We start from the raw sequence: 5,689 nt of genomic DNA, 5'->3' as shown, positions 1-5,689 counted from the left end.
GCTGGTTCTACCTCCTCTGAGGGCAGTGAAGGGAGTGGTGAAGGGAGTGGTGGGAACCCTGGGCACATATCCGGGTCTGAGTCTCAGTGTAACCAGGGAATCACCCGGCCCGAGCTCTAGGCACGATTCGTCGACCGGAAAAGCCTGCAGGTCCCCTACCCTCTTAATGGAGGCCAGTGCAACCTGGAGCAACATTTTTAGAGACAAGATTTTCAAGTCTACTGATTGCAAAGGCTCAAATGGGGCATTCTGGAGTGTTCTGAGCACCAGAGACAAATCCCAAGAGGGTAAAGAAGGAGGGCGGGGTGGATTTAATCTCCTCGCCCCACCTAAGGAACCTGATGACCAGGTCATGCGTCCCAACTGACTTAGGGTGCTTTCACACTTGGTTCGATTGCCTGTTCCGAACCCGAGTTCGATTGCTCCCCCCTCCCCCTGCCCCCGATGGACTGTGTTCACATTATATTATTTGTATCTGAACCATGGTACGCTTGCATCATCAAGCTGCAGCTGGCGCGTACTCGTGTTGCTTGGTAACCGCTATGAAAAGGCGTCAAAATGGATAGAATTGCTCGCTTCACATTTGTTCTTCTTTTTTTTAACCTTTGGTTTTGTTTTCAAAGAAAAGATACAGAAACACACTTGCATCTGTCTGCCGCAAAAGTATTAAAACCATTCCAAAGACAGCGGGATGTCCGCCGAAGACAATTTTTGTGGAGGCAAGCAGAAATCATCTCTCTGCTTGCAGTGCGTCAATCCCGGTTTTCGTCAAGGTAAGCGTATAGACCCTTTTACAGTTATTAAACACACATGCACGCACGCAGGCACGCACCACATTATACGTCATCAATAGCGGTTCACTTCCGCGATTTGGTACGATTGCGTTCATATCAGCAGCGAACCGTACCGGAGTTCACATGAACCGTACCCCAGACCACCTTTTTAAGCGGAGTCAAGTACGGTTCGCGGGTGCGCACCCGAGTTCGGAAAACAGCGTTCACATCATCCAAACGAACCGAACTATGACGTCCTTCGAACCCGGGTGCGCACCAAAAGTGCTAGTGTGAAAGCGCCCTTACCCTCCACCAAGTCGTGGTGGGCTGAAATGATGGCAGCATTGACTTTCAGGATGGAGGGAGACAGCCTTCGCTCCAACCCCTGCTGCAAGAAGGAAAGCACGTCCTCCCTGACCTTGCACAATGTCTGTGCTAGTAGGCTCACTGGGGGAAACGCATATTTGTGTAGGCCTCGGGGCCAGCTGTGGGCCAGCGCATCTGAACCGAGTATTCCCTCGTTCAGAGAATAAAACAACTGGCAATGGGTGGTTTCTGGAGAGGCAAAGAGGTCTGTCTTTGTGGCTCCAAAACGACGCCAGATCAGCTGGACCGACCGGGGATGGAGTCTGCATTCTTGAGCACCCACTGAATATGAACAGCACAAATCGACGCTTGTAAAAAAAAAAAGATGCTTCTGCCTCCAAAAGAGGAGATGGCTGGCGAGTTGCAACATGCGACGGGAGCGTAGACCACCTTACCGGTTGATGTACAGTATGCAACGGTCGCTATGTTGTCTGTACGGACCAGTACGTCCTTGCTCTGTAGCGGCTAAAAAGTGCATAACTCTGAAGCGAAAAGCTGAAGTGCAATCGCACCTGCTTCTCATTATATACCATGCGTTGCGAGGCAGAGCAGCTGTTGCAAATGAATGTGCATTGGCTCGTTCAGTTTACACTCGAAGTAGATATGCTCTCTAGCTAGATTCCCTCAGTCGTTCATCGACGAAGGGCGAGAATGAAGCGACTGAAAGGGAACAAATGGTTATACAATGTTCAGGATAATTTGTTTATTTTGTTATTGAGAGGAAAGTGCACAGTACATATTTATATATATTGCAATGTAAGGGCTAGGGGTTGCACGACTACTGATTTCTGCTAGTCGATTTCTTATCAAAACAATACTCGAGTTACTCGACTACTCGTCGTTCATACTACTGTAAATGAAATAGCTAGATCTTATCAATAAACATTTATTAATTCATAGCCTAATGCAACAATTACATAAGTAAACTCTCAAAACATTATAATTATGACATTTCATTTTTAAATTTTCATGTACAAGTCCAAAGCCAAATAAATAGCCGTTCTTGCCTTTCATTTCAGACGTCTGCTTCTAGGGGCCGTTCACATATCGCATCTTTTCCGCGCTCAAGGTCGTTATTACAAATGTAGGCGCGCGGCGAGCGCGCTCATAATGAAAGAAACTTGGTGCGCTAGTTTTTCCAGGCGGGTTTTTCCTTCTCATCTCCAGAAATATATCTAGTAGTAAAGCTAATGCAAGGGCTAGAAATAAATGAATCCTTTGCTGAATGATAACTTCCTCATCGTCATCATGGAGAGCGCAGTTTGGTTGCATAGCGACGACAGACGCCGCGGGAGCGCAAGCGCTTGTAGGAGACAGCGGCACAGCCACGCGCCCTTTTTTCACACGTTTTTAGACGCAATATGTGAACGGCCTCTTGCAGAGTTGGCCAATTACAATATTTTTGTCATCCTTGATGAAATACTTCCACACATCTGACGTGTGTTGTCTGTTGGTGACGTTCGCCATTTTTAATTCATTTATGGTTAATGGACGCTCGAGTAGTCGATTGTTTCCGACAGCGTCGAATAGTGGTTGAAGTAGTCGATCTATCGACTACTCGACTAGTCTATGCAAGCCCTAGTAAGGGCTGTCCAGGGGTGCATTTCCCGAAAGCATCGTTGGCCAACTATGGTCGCAAGTTCATCGCAATGTCCATTGAACTCTATTGGTAACGACGGAACTTGCGACCATAGTTGGCCAACGATGCTTTCGGGAAACGCACCCCAGTGCGACATGTATGTTGCATGTGCTATGGAAAAATTGGTCTGTGCGATGAATAAATGTACCCCTGTAGTATGCGAGCGATACAGTTTTGCATGTTCATAACAGCCGCTTAAAGGGATGGTTCAGAGTAAAATCAACCTAGGGTCCTTTACACCATGACCTCGAGCCAAACACCCCCCCCCCCCCAGAAGCCTATTTTCCCTTGGTTGAACATTTTTAAAGTTAGAGATTATTTAGATATATCAGCCGGATGGTTTAGGCCGGATGATTTGGCGCTAATGGCTCCAAATTTGTATCTCATAAATTACCCCACTAATAATGCCCAGAATGGTACCAAACTTCTACAGTAGTACAAATAGGTTCTGTACTCATAAAACGAGGCATTGGAAAGTTTGTAAGTACATCATGAGTTTATTTAAATAACACTTGCCTGACGGCTCATGCTACTGATAACCTGGTCATTGAAGGATCCAAATTTAAGAATATGTTTAAGATCTGCTGATCTTACTTCCTTACATAACATCACATGAAAAACTAAGGTGAATTACACTGTATTAGGCATTCAAGGTGAACATGATGGCATCAATTTACTGATCAGAAGTCAGCTTTAAGTCAGCTGTCTAAACATTGTAATAGTCTTTGATCTTCCAACTAAGAGTTGGACTGTGTGTGAATGTTACCTAGTCTAAGGTCTCGTGACCATTTGTTGTTTATACCATCTTTGATCTTCCAACTAAGAGCTGAACTGTGTGTGACTGTTACATAGTCTTAGTTCTCAGGACCATTTGTGTTTATAACATTTGGGGAAGTCAGTTGGGGGCAATTGCCTCTATTGTCTTTAGATGATTAGATTTAGTGGTTACCTCTAAGGCTGTGTGTATGTTTAGCACCTTTAAAGACAGCCCACTGAAAGACCTATAAAGAAACCATGTAAAGTTTGTTAGCCAGAATGATTTGGGAAGAACTGCAGCCGCGTCAACGCGAAGTCCTCAATAAAGAATAACTTTGTTTGAACGTGATCCCCAACGTCTCCTGGTCTCTTGCATCGACGAAGAAAAAGTTTTCAACATCATCGATGCCACTTTACTGAGTAAAAGAAAAAGCATGTAAAAGTCCTGGCAGAAAGCGATGCAAAAGGATGTAGTGTTACGATACCCAGTTCCAGGAATGCACTAATATTTTGTTGGTAGTAGCAGTTTATACCAATAATTAGTTAACACTATGTTGTCAACGCTTCGGAAAAAATAATAATTCGTCGTTACACTACATCCTTATGCATTGCTTTCTGCGAGGCCTTTTACGTGCTTTTCCCAAATCAATGAAGTGACCTCGACGACCGGGTTAGCGGTAGCATTAGCCATCAGGCAAGTGTTATTTAAATAAACTCCTGATGTACTTACAAACTTTCCAATGCCTTGTTTTATGAGTACAGAACCTATTTGTACTACTGTAGAAGTTTGCTAATTTATACATTTATAAAATAATTTCTACGCAGCTGCTAGTTGACGAGAAAATTAAGCGCTATTTTCAAGGTTAACTTTTGATTCTGACCAACAGCTCTTGTTTTGTAGCTGGTGCAAGGATGCTCCAGAAAAGATTTAAATAGACAACCCCTTTGTGATGGGTAACAGCATTTTGCACTAAACTAAAGAAAAGATGCAACTGTTGACAGTATTAGTCTCATAGAGGAGTGTCATGGGATAGGTTAGTGCTAGTTTGCAAACAAGAGTTTTTATTTAGTGATGTCGTCCCACAGATCTGTTCTACTTTGATGTGTAATGTTGAGGTGTAAGAGGTGTTATGTTTCTGCACTCTTCCATTTTTAGCAATTAAATAAAAAGTGATAAATAAATAAATACAGCCCTGAATGTATATAATGTTTATTGTAAGAAGTTTTGAGGGCAAATTAACTTAACTTTAAAGGGGACCTATTATGCAAAATTCACTTTTGCATGCTGTTTGGACATAAATGTGTGTTGGCAGTGTGTGTACACAACCACCCAATAGAGCTAAAAATCCACTCACTCCTTTTTTATTAATCCCCATAAATCATCAGCAGTCTCTCCCAACGACCTGTTTTCAGAATGCGGCTTTAGTGACGTCACTAAAGCCACAGGCCCCGCCCACGAGTGTTGACAGACACTGCCGTTTTAACATAGACCCGCCCCGCCCGAGTTCACAGTGAGTTCCGCCATTACTGCACTGTAGAGAATGTCTCCCAGCGTTGTAGGTGTTGTGTGGCTGGATGTATTAATCCACATAGTTCTCTCTATTTACTCCCGAAATGTGAGGCAGCCGGTGAAGACGAGGTGGAATTATTTTGTTTTCAAAGACAATGCTCCCTCAACTCTACCGAAATTCGTTTATGTACTTACGCACTTCTTATACTGTGTTCAGTCAGCTCTTACGGTGATTTTCTGAAGTAAAACTGATGTTTCATCTTATGTGTGATGTGCAATAAACTTTATTAAACTTATCAGTATATTTTTGATCATCATTCGGTCCTGGTCTGAAACAGCACACTTGTAGGCTATTAATAGTGGATACATACAAGCAGATGACAAACCGTAATTAAACTAAACTATACCTGTTCCATCTCCATACAGCACTCTGACTCTGTAGGCATTATTGTCCGACTCGAAATGAACACCGTTACTGAGAGTTTCTGATATTATCATCATTCCGTGAAATGAAATTGTCCTGAGAGACTGAGCGCGAGCTTGTGAAGCTCCGCCCCCTGTGCCGTGCAGCAGCAGCTTATTTGTATTTAAAGGGCACACACTAAAACTGCACATTTTTCTGAGCACCAAAAAGTGACAATTTAA

This window comes from Scardinius erythrophthalmus, assembly GCF_964197995.2.
Source record: "Scardinius erythrophthalmus genome assembly, chromosome: 14".
NCBI lineage: Eukaryota > Metazoa > Chordata > Actinopteri > Cypriniformes > Leuciscidae > Scardinius > Scardinius erythrophthalmus.
Note: the sequence above shows the minus strand (reverse complement) of the source record.